At 46.5% G+C, this 11,586-nt stretch overlaps 1 pseudogene; it reads left to right on the top strand.

Annotated features, from left to right (window-relative positions):
* The first annotated feature begins 3,276 nt into the window (after window positions 1-3,276).
* On the top strand, window positions 3,277-7,906 carry LOC140381528 (protein NLRC3-like; annotated as a pseudogene).
* The last annotated feature ends 3,680 nt before the right edge of the window (window positions 7,907-11,586 follow it).

Below are 11,586 nucleotides of genomic sequence, written 5' to 3'. Positions count from 1 at the left end.
GTTTAAATCCATTGAGACAGAATGATCTTCTAGATTTGATGATTATTGATCAGGTCAAACAAGTCATTTCTTCATAAATGAGTCTCTGTTTCTCTAGAGCAGTTTTATCACATTAAACTTTATGACTCATAAATTACATTTAATGTGACACAAACGCCAGATTAAAGGAACTTTACATTGTATTTAAAGGACTTATTTCTATAAGTGACCAGTTCTGGATCAATGAGACTTTAGTGTGAGTGACAGTGTGAAGGAGCCGCCTCCAGGGGGCAGCACCAGTCTGTCCTTAAAGAGTGACCGCTCTATAGCTCCACCTCCAGAGTTTAAAGAACCAGGACCAGATTCAGAGTAAGTCCCCAGAACCTTCTCATGTGCAGCTCAGAGTTCCTATAACCATGAGAGAGAGAGAGTGACACTTTTACTACAAATGAATGTAATTTAAATCAAACTCATTATTGTTGTGTATTTTATGTTAATTTAAACATTTATAGTAAAAGTGCATGTGTTTTATTTGATCACTTTATCATCTCTGGAGGGCGTGAACTCTCCCCTAAAGCACATGTGTCAAATACATTTGGGCCGAACATAACGTAAAACATAAAACCATTAGAAATATAAGAAATAAATATCTTTATAAAGCCGACGCTGTTAAGAAGCAATTACTGGATCGATTAAAAAAATTACTGAAATGTATTTAGAAAAACCAAGTGTCATTTCACCAACACTGAGCTTCAGTTTATGTCATTACAACTTCAGAGATGATCTACAGAGACAAACATTTAAACTGACCACTCTGCCATCATGGGACTCATCACAGACGATGATGCAGAGGACAGAGGACAGAGGACAGAGGACAGAGGACAGAGGACAGAGGACAGAGGACAGAGGACAGAGGACAGAGGACAGAGGACAGAGGACAGAGGACAGAGGACTGGAGCAGGACTTTGTGGAACCTCCTCCTCATCAACGCAGAAGACCAAGGAGAGGCCACGCCCCCCTCACCAGTGAACATCCAGGGACGGGACAGGCCACGCCCCCCTCACCAGTGAACATCCAGGGACGGGACAGGCCACGCCCCCCTCACCAGTGAACATCCAGGGACGGGACAGGCCACGCCCCCCTCACCAGTGAACATCCAGGGACGGGACAGGCCACGCCCCCCTCACCAGAGAACATCCAGGGACGGGACATTGAGACAGTGACTCACACAAGGACCTGATGTTTCATCTGAACCACAAACTGGACTCATAACACAGACTGAACAGGACGAGCCAGAGTCGGCTCCTCCTCCTGAGGAGACTCAGGTCTTCAGGAGAGACAGGGCCACCCCTGACAGGGCCGCTCCTGACAGGGCTGCTCCTGACAGGGCCACTCCTGACAGGGTCACTCCTGACAGGGCCGCTCCTGAAGACCTTCTCCTCCTCTGTGGTGCATCAGCTCCTGTAGGTGTGGTCATCACAGAGAAGAAGAAGCTGGACACAGCTCCGTCCTGGGCTGTGCTCTGGACTCGGTGCAGGAGGTGGGGGACAGAAGGGTCCTGGCTAGATTCATATCTATGCTGGACCAAGAGTGTCGCCCCCTGCAGGACACTCTGTCCCCTGCAGGACACTCTGTCCCCTGCAGGACACTCTGTCCTCTCTGGAGAGCAGCTTCAGTGAGAGACTGATCCACCCTCTGTGTGAAGGAGACGTTTCGTAGGTCTTTCCTTCCTGCTGCTGTCACACTCTACAACAAACACTGTTAGTCCTGAACACTCACAATACTGACCTAACCTAATACTGATGTGCAATTCTGTCATATGTGTAATTACTGTGAAATTCATGTGCAATTCATGTGCAATTCATGTGCAATCTATGTGCTGTCGTGACACATATTCATGTGCAATTACTGTCGTGATCACATGACATGGTATTTATTTATGTATTTATTTATTTATTTGTCTATGTGAGTTTTTATTTATTTATAGGAGATCTTCTACTGAAAGTGTTTTTCAGACTTCCTATAAGTGATCTGTTCTTCTGGATCTACCTCTGGATCTTCCTGCGTTGCAACAATGAAATTTCCCCATGTGGGACAATAAAGGAATATATTATCTTATCTTATTTAGTCATAGGTATTTGGAACTGAAAAATATTGTATTTGACTTTATAACAAAACAAACTTCTCAAGATCTAAAAAACCTTTTAAATGTTCTAACATTTCCACGTCTGTAGTTCTCTGTTCACCTGAACTGACACCACTAAACTTCTGCTCAGAAGTGCTTCAAGTGCACTTCTCCCTCACAGCAGTGCAGCAGAGCCCCGTGGGGGAGGGGCAGCTCACACAGCAGTGCAGCAGAGCCCCGTGGGGGAGGGGCAGCCGCGGCATTGTGGGACGCGTAGTTTTAGCAATAAAAACAGTTACGGATGTAACTACGGTTCTATGAATCGATTTTAAAAAAATAAAATATATATATATATATATATATATTTTTTTATAATATAAATTTGAAATGTTCGGCGGGCCGGATTAAAACGTCTAGTGGGCCGGATTTGGCCTGCGGGCCTTGTATTTGACACATGTGCCCTAAAGCAGGGGTCCCCAACCTTTTCTGCACCAGGGACCGGAATAATGTAGGTTTTATTTTCACGGACCGGTGCCAGTTTATGTCGTGCTCAGGTTAATTTGCGCGGAAGTGGGCGGGGCTTAGGCTTCCATTCAATTCAGCTCAGAAAAGACGCGTTTGTACATTATTAATTGTTCCATACCAAAAGATCCAAATGTGAGTGACATAATGTACAGGTCCACGTGTCCTCACTGTTCTTCTGACTGAAGCTCATCACAGAAATATGGAAAAAAAAGTGCCTAAAAATTTCAACTCACCACAGGCTGTGGGGGCCCTGCACGTGTTTCTGTGCGATGAGACGGTCCCATTAGGACTGATGGAGAACAATGACACCCGCACTGTGTTTAATCTCAGTTCGCTCGGTAATTCTGTCTTGTTGCCGTCACGGCGCGGGAAGGAGTCTCAAACTCTTGTAAAAGTAAAAACAGGTGATCGAGTAGCAGCTGGAGAATTCTGGCTCAGGCGACGTGTCCAAGATCCCGTCTGCTCCTCGTCTGCTCCTCGTCTGCTCCTCGTCTGCTCCTCGTCTGCTCCTCGTCTGCTCCTCGTCTGCTCCTCGTCTGCTCCTCGTCTGCTCCTCGTCTGCTCCTCGTCTGCTCCTCGTCTGCTCCTCGTCTGCTCCTCGTCTGCTCCTCGTCTGCTCCTCACTTGGTCTTTTCCCCTTTGCAAAAATGCTCTCCAAAGACTTGTTTTTCACTCAGTTTCGCTGGTTCTACTTTTGGTCAGCGCGTTTGATGCGACGCATCCGCGATAACGTATCATGTATAATACATGTATAATACATGTATAATACATGTATAATACATGTATAATACATGTATAATACATGTATTATACATGTATTATACATGTATAATACATGTATAATACATGTATCAGTTATGTTTTCACGCAGGACAAGAGCCGAGATATAATATACTTACATTATATTTAATGGATTTCATTGGCAATTTCCTATCAGGCTTTTCATGATATATCCACAGACGAGCTCATTAGTGTCATGAGCTCATTAGTGTCATGAGCTCATTAGTGTCATGAGCTCATTAGTGTCATGAGGGACACGTCGGAGAAGATGCGTCACTGAGAGATTATTTTGTTTTTTGTGCGGCCCGGTAGCAAACACGTTGCTGACCGGTACCGGTCCCCAGCCCGGTGGTTGGGGACCCCTGCCCTAAAGGGATCGCAGCAGAAACAGTTTGAGAAGCTCTGGTGTATGGACTGGATGGTTAGAACCTTCTGCTGTTTATTCTGTGACTGATGTTTCCAGGTCCAGACAGAGCCACCTGTCCTTAAAGAGTGACCGCTCCAAACATCCACCTCCAGCTTTTAAAGAACCAGGACCAGATTCAGAGTAAGTACTTTTCATTCTGCTCCTGTCGCTCCTGTCGCTCCTGTCGGGGGTTTGTTGGCTCTGATGTTCTGCAGTGGACAGAGTGTAATGTTGTATCATTGGTTTGTTTGTCCCACAGAGAGGAGAGCGCAGAGGGCCCCAGAGGAGACTGTGACCTCGACTTTGTTTTCAAGGTTTGTAGCAAAAGCGTCACATGGTCAGAAACATCTAGAGGAGATTCCACCTGCAGAGTGGATCCCAGGGCCTGACCTGCTCCTCTGTGTTCTCTGTGTTTCAGCGTCTGGAGGAGCAGGTCCTGGATTATGTCAAACAGCAGCTACAGAGGCTCCACAGGCTCCTGGCCTCAGATTACCCAGAATGCTCTGAGAGTGAGGAGGAGGAGCCGAGCAGAGAGGCGGTTCTGAACATCACCCTGGACTTCCTGAGGAGGATGGACCAGGAGCAGCTGGTCCAGCGTCTGCAGAACAGTAAAGCCACGTTTCCACTGATGCTAACGACTATGTGGAGCCTTAGCAACTCAAAGCTAGCAAAGCACGTTAGCAACACAAAGCTAGCAAAGCGCGTTAGCAACACAAAGCTAGCAAAGCGCGTTAGCAACACAAAGCTAGGAAAGCGCATTAGCAACACAAAGCTAGCAAAGCGCGTTAGCAACACAAAGTTAGCTAAGCGCGTTAGCAACATAAAGCTAGCAAAGTGCGTTAGCAACACAAAGCTAGCAAAGCACGTTAGCAACACAAAGCTAGCAAAGCGCGTTAGCAACACAAAGCTAGCAAAGTGCGTTAGCAACACAAAGCTAGCAAAGCACGTTAGCAACAGCTATTTCCTGTTTATGGCACTCGCTTTGTCAAGAGCCACAATCTGATATTTCCAGCTCATAAAGCGTCTGACATGATCCAAAGCCAAAGCACGACATAAAGAGGTTCATACAACTTAGAGGCTTTAGCCACGCCCCTCACATGCGTACAGGCTTTAGCCACGCCCCTCACATGCGTAGAGGCTTTAGCCACACCCCGAACAGAGAAGTCAAAGACTACATTTTGGGGGCTGAGTACCAACGTACTGAGAGTGGGCTTTTGTACTTGGCTTTTAGCTCATTTTCTATTTTGTATGTGTTATATTTGTGTAACGTCTGCTGCTCAGGGCGCACTCTGCCATGAAACAAACCCATCCAAAGCATTCTAAACCAGATGCTCCAGGTACAAGGAAGAAGATGTGCTGCTAAAGCACAAATTTACACACGTTTTTACTGACTGAGTCTATTGTAAACATATTTATTACCTAAAATATACTTGCAGCAATTAGATATAATGTAATTAGAAACAGCTTGTTTTGGCTGATAAAGACTTGTCTTGCACTGATCAGAAAGTGGACCAGAGCTCTCTTATCTGGATTCAAATGTTTCTGCTGTTTCAAAGTGTTACAACTGTGAGGATAAAAGAAGTCACAAAACCAAGATGTACAATTGTGAAATAAAGTTTGTTCAAGAAACAGGAACTCAAAGGTAAATGAACAAATACAAACATGACAAAGAAAACAAGTCAAATGTCTCTAAAACGTACGAGTCACACAGGCCAAACAAAACAAAGGTCCATGAACAGAATCAAAGTGACTTAAAGGTGGTATGGACGATTTTTATTCAGCAATTTTTGTATCATATTTCCTCGTGGCGTGGATAAATCATTTGTCCTGCCACGTATCAATCATAAAACGCACCTACCGCTCACCGGCAGCCTCGTCAGGCTCGTTTCCGCGTGCCTAAGCGCATGGATCTATCATAATATAGTTCCCTCAGTGTACGGGGCAAAATGAAGACGGAGAAAGACAAATCGAGCTGACTCAGAAATGGACAGAAATCTACGGGAGACGAGCAATGCGATGCGCTCCGTTGCGCTAATAAACAAACGCACGTGTGTGTTGTATCAGTCCGCACGGGGGAGTGGCATGTGCACTTCCGCCTGCGTTCTCAAATCGATGAAAAATCGTCCATACCGCCTTTAAGAGGAGACACACAACAAACGAACAAACTACAAATGTCTCAAACACAAAGTCAGGCGCTGCCACCACAGCCCTGATGAACGAGAAGACGAATGGCCTTGAGCAGCTGAAACATGTGTCCTTAAATACTGGGAGGGGCTGCAGGTGAAGACTGTGGATTGGCCCATCAACCAGAGGAAACAGGAAGTAGAAACAGGAAACTAACATGTCCCCCATCACAGCCATGTTGGGAAGGGAACATTTACAGTCAAACACACAACAGGGAGGACGGGGGCCGTAACAGTGGGTTTAGTTTCAGAACATCTCCAGACCTCTCTCTGCTCCAACTGAACCAAGTGTGTCCAGTTACACGTCTGATGCAGATTTATGTTTTTACAGGTCTGTGTTCTAAGGTTCAGGGAGAAGTGAAGAACTCCCAATCAGAGAAGAACCAATGAGAGGACAGACAAAGGGACCAATCAGAGTCGTGCTGACGAGGGGCGTGGCCGGCGTGGGGAAAACAGTGCTGACTCAGAAGTTCAGCCTGGACTGGGTTGAAGGCAGGACCAACCAGGAGCTTCAGCTGCTGTTCCCGTTCACTTTCAGAGAGCTCAATGTGCTCAGAGACAAACCGTTCAGCCTGATGGAGCTGCTGCACCACTTCTTCAGTCCATCCAAAGATCTCTGCAGCTTCCATCAGCTCCAGGTGCTCTTCATCTTTGACGGTCTGGACGAGTGCAGACTTCCTCTGGACTTCAGCCGAACCCGGGCCCTGAGTGACCCCACAGAGTCAGTCTCAGTGAACGTGCTGCTGGTAAACCTCATCAGGGGGAGCCTGCTTCCATCCGCTCGCCTCTGGATAACCACGCGCTCCGCAGCATCCAATCAGATCCCTGAGTGGTGCGTTTCCATGGTGACAGAGGTGCGAGGGTTCGCCGATCCGCGGAAGGAGGAGTACTTCAGGAAGAGGTTCAGAGACAAGCGGCAGGTCACACTCGTTCTCTCCCACATCAAGAGCATCCGCAGCCTCCACATCATGTGCCACATCCCGGTCTTCTGCTGGATCCTCTCCACAGTTATACAGAAGCTTCTGGAACAAACAGAGACCAGAGCTGCCCCAAACTCTCACACAGATGTACGTCCACTTCCTGGTGGTGCAGGCCAAAGTAAAGAACATCAAGTATCACCAGGGATCAGGAGCAGACCTTCACTGGACTCCAGAGACCAGGGAGATGGTGCAGTCTCTGGGAAAAGTGGCCTTTGAGCAGCTGCAGAAAGGAAACCTGATCTTCTACGAGAGTGACCTGAGCGAGTGTGGGCTGGACACTGCAGCGGCCTCAGTGTACTCCGGGGTGTTCACACAGGTCTTTAGAGAGGAGCCAGGCCTGTACCAGGACAAGGTCTTCTGCTTCATCCATCTGAGTGTGCAGGAGTTTCTGGCTGCTCTTCACGTCCATCAGACCTTCTTCAGCTCTGGAGAGAACCTACTGTCACCATCAGACTCCTCTCAAGAAGACTTTTACAGCTCTGCTGTGGACAAGGCCTTACAAAGTCCAAACGGACACCTGGACCTGTTCCTGCGCTTCCTCCTGGGCCTGTCTCTGCCGACCAATCAGAGTCTGCTGCAGGGTCGGCTGTCTCACACAGGAAGTGGCTCTCAAACCAATCTAAAGACAGTAAAATACCTCAAACAGAAGCTCAATGATGAGGGTCTGTCTACAGAGAGAAGCCTGAACCTGTTTCACTGTCTGAACGAGCTGAACGACCGCAGTCTGGTGCAGGACATCCAAAACACCCTGAGAGAAGGACGCCTGAAGGCAGATAAACTGTCTCCTGCTCAGTGGTCAGCCTTGGCCTTTGTCTTATTGTCCACAGACTCAGACCTGGAGGAATTTGACCTGAAGAAATGCTATCCCTCAGAGAAGGCTCTGCTGAATCTGCTGCCGGTCGTCAAGGCCTCCACCAAAGCCATGTGAGTACAGACCACACTGTGGCAGAGTGGTCAGCACAATCGACTCACAATAAGAAGATTTAGATCCCAGGCTTTTGTATTAACTTATTTCTCCCTGTGTCGATTTGAAAAATGATATCTAAATTGCAGAACATTCCAGGGTTATTTATCCAACAATCATCTCTCTCTCTCTCTCTCCCTCTGACGTTTTTTTTTTTTTAACGGTATATCGTAAAACACATTCTTTGAAGATGCACAACTACAGTAGGTGGCGTCAAAAAAACTCCCCAGCCTTAACTGTTCCAACCACCGCCGCTAATTTGTGTCACGTGTCTCTCACATGCAGAAGACTTTGTGTCACGTGTCTCTCACATGTAGAAGACTTTGTGTCACGTGTCTCTCACATGTAGAAGACTTTGTGTCACGTGTCTGTCACATGTAGAAGACTTTGTGTCACGTGTCTCTCACATGCAGAAGACTTTGTGTCACGTGTCTCTCAAATGCAGAAGACTTTGTGTCACGTGTCTCTCACATGCAGAAGACTTTGTGTCACGTGTCTCACATGTAGAAGACTATGTGTCACGTGTCTCTCACATGTAGAAGACTTTGTGTCACGTGTCTCACATGTAGAAGACTTTGTGTCACGTGTCTCTCACATGCAGAAGACTTTGTGTCACGTGTCTCTCACATGTAGAAGACTATGTGTCACGTGTCTCTCACATGTAGAAGACTTTGTGTCACGTGTCTCTCACATGTAGAAGACTTTGTGTCACGTGTCTCTCACATGTAGAAGACTTTGTGTCACGTGTCTCTCACATGTAGAAGACTTTGTGTCACATGTCTCTCACATGTAGAAGACTATGTGTCACGTGTCTCACATGTAGAAGACTTTGTGTCACATGTCTCTCACATGTAGAAGACTTTGTGTCACGTGTCTCACATGTAGAAGACTTTGTGTCACGTGTCTCACATGTAGAAGACTTTGTGTCACGTGTCTCTCACATGCAGAAGACTTTGTGTCTCGTGTCTCTCACATGCAGAAGACTTTGTGTCACGTGTCTCTCACATGCAGAAGACTTTGTGTCACGTGTCTCTCACATGTAGAAGACTTTGTGTCACGTGTCTCTCACATGCAGAAGACTTTGTGTCTCGTGTCTCTCACATGCAGAAGACTTTGTGTCACGTGTCTCTCACATGTAGAAGACTTTGTGTCACGTGTCTCTCACATGCAGAAGACTTTGTGTCACGTGTCTCACATGTAGAAGACTTTGTGTCACGTGTCTCTCACATGCAGAAGACTTTGTGTCACGTGTCTCTCACATGTAGAAGACTTTGTGTCTCGTGTCTCTCACATGCAGAAGACTTTGTGTCACGTGTCTCTCACATGTAGAAGACTTTGTGTCACGTGTCTCTCACATGCAGAAGACTTTGTGTCACGTGTCTCACATGTAGAAGACTTTGTGTCACGTGTCTCTCACATGCAGAAGACTTTGTGTCACGTGTCTCACATGTAGAAGACTTTGTCTCACGTGTCTCTCACATGTAGAAGACTTTGTCACGTGTCTCTCACATGCAGAAGACTTTGTGTCACGTGTCTCACATGTAGAAGACTTTGTGTCACGTGTCTCTCACATGCAGAAGACTTTGTGTCACGTGTCTCTCACATGTAGAAGACTTTGTGTCACGTGTCTCTCACATGTAGAAGACTTTGTGTCACGTGTCTCTCACATGTAGAAGACTTTGTGTCATGTGTCTCTCACATGCAGAAGACTTTGTGTCACGTGTCTCTCACATGTAGAAGACTTTGTGTCACGTGTCTCACATGTAGAAGACTTTGTGTCTCGTGTCTCTCACATGCAGAAGACTTTGTGTCTCGTGTCTCTCACATGCAGAAGACTTTGTGTCACGTGTCTCTCACATGTAGAAGACTTTGTGTCACGTGTCTCTCACATGCAGAAGACTTTGTGTCACGTGTCTCACATGTAGAAGACTTTGTGTCACGTGTCTCTCACATGCAGAAGACTTTGTGTCACGTGTCTCTCACATGTAGAAGACTTTGTGTCTCGTGTCTCTCACATGCAGAAGACTTTGTGTCACGTGTCTCTCACATGTAGAAGACTTTGTGTCACGTGTCTCTCACATGCAGAAGACTTTGTGTCACGTGTCTCACATGTAGAAGACTTTGTGTCACGTGTCTCTCACATGCAGAAGACTTTGTGTCACGTGTCTCACATGTAGAAGACTTTGTCTCACGTGTCTCTCACATGTAGAAGACTTTGTCACGTGTCTCTCACATGCAGAAGACTTTGTGTCACGTGTCTCTCACATGCAGAAGACTTTGTGTCACGTGTCTCTCACATGTAGAAGACTTTGTGTCACGTGTCTCTCACATGCAGAAGACTTTGTGTCACGTGTCTCTCACATGCAGAAGACTTTGTGTCACGTGTCTCTCACATGTAGAAGACTTTGTGTCACGTGTCTCTCACATGTAGAAGACTTTGTGTCTCGTGTCTCTCACATGCAGAAGACTTTGTGTCACGTGTCTCTCAAATGTAGAAGACTTTGTGTCACGTGTCTCTCACATGCAGAAGACTTTGTGTCACGTGTCTCACATGTAGAAGACTTTGTGTCACGTGTCTCTCACATGTAGAAGACTTTGTGTCACGTGTCTCTCACATGCAGAAGACTTTGTGTCACGTGTCTCTCACATGCAGAAGACTTTGTGTCACGTGTCTCTCACATGCAGAAGACTTTGTGTCTCGTGTCTCTCACATGCAGAAGACTTTGTGTCACGTGTCTCTCACATGCAGAAGACTTTGTGTCACGTGTCTCTCACATGCAGAAGACTTTGTGTCACGTGTCTCTCACATGTAGAAGACTTTGTGTCACGTGTCTCTCACATGCAGAAGACTTTGTGTCTCGTGTCTCTCACATGCAGAAGACTTTGTGTCACGTGTCTCTCACATGTAGAAGACTTTGTGTCTCGTGTCTCTCACATGCAGAAGACTTTGTGTCACGTGTCTCTCACATGTAGAAGACTTTGTGTCACGTGTCTCTCACATGCAGAAGACTTTGTGTCACGTGTCTCACATGTAGAAGACTTTGTGTCACGTGTCTCTCACATGCAGAAGACTTTGTGTCACGTGTCTCACATGTAGAAGACTTTGTCTCACGTGTCTCTCACATGTAGAAGACTTTGTCACGTGTCTCTCACATGCAGAAGACTTTGTGTCACGTGTCTCACATGTAGAAGACTTTGTGTCACGTGTCTCTCACATGCAGAAGACTTTGTGTCACGTGTCTCTCACATGTAGAAGACTTTGTGTCACGTGTCTCTCACATGTAGAAGACTTTGTGTCACGTGTCTCTCACATGTAGAAGACTTTGTGTCATGTGTCTCTCACATGCAGAAGACTTTGTGTCACGTGTCTCTCACATGTAGAAGACTTTGTGTCACGTGTCTCACATGTAGAAGACTTTGTGTCTCGTGTCTCTCACATGCAGAAGACTTTGTGTCTCGTGTCTCTCACATGCAGAAGACTTTGTGTCACGTGTCTCTCACATGTAGAAGACTTTGTGTCACGTGTCTCTCACATGCAGAAGACTTTGTGTCACGTGTCTCTCACATGTAGAAGACTTTGTGTCACGTGTCTGTCACATGTAGAAGACTTTGTGTCACGTGTCTCTCACATGCAGAAGACTTTG

The sequence above is a fragment of the Eucyclogobius newberryi genome, unplaced genomic scaffold, assembly GCF_026437365.1.
Source record: "Eucyclogobius newberryi isolate DKJ021-1_F unplaced genomic scaffold, fEucNew1.0.hap1 SCAF_5, whole genome shotgun sequence".
Taxonomy (NCBI): domain Eukaryota; kingdom Metazoa; phylum Chordata; class Actinopteri; order Gobiiformes; family Gobiidae; genus Eucyclogobius; species Eucyclogobius newberryi.
The sequence above is the reverse complement of the archived record's forward strand: the minus strand, read 5'-3'. Positions and strand labels throughout refer to the sequence as shown.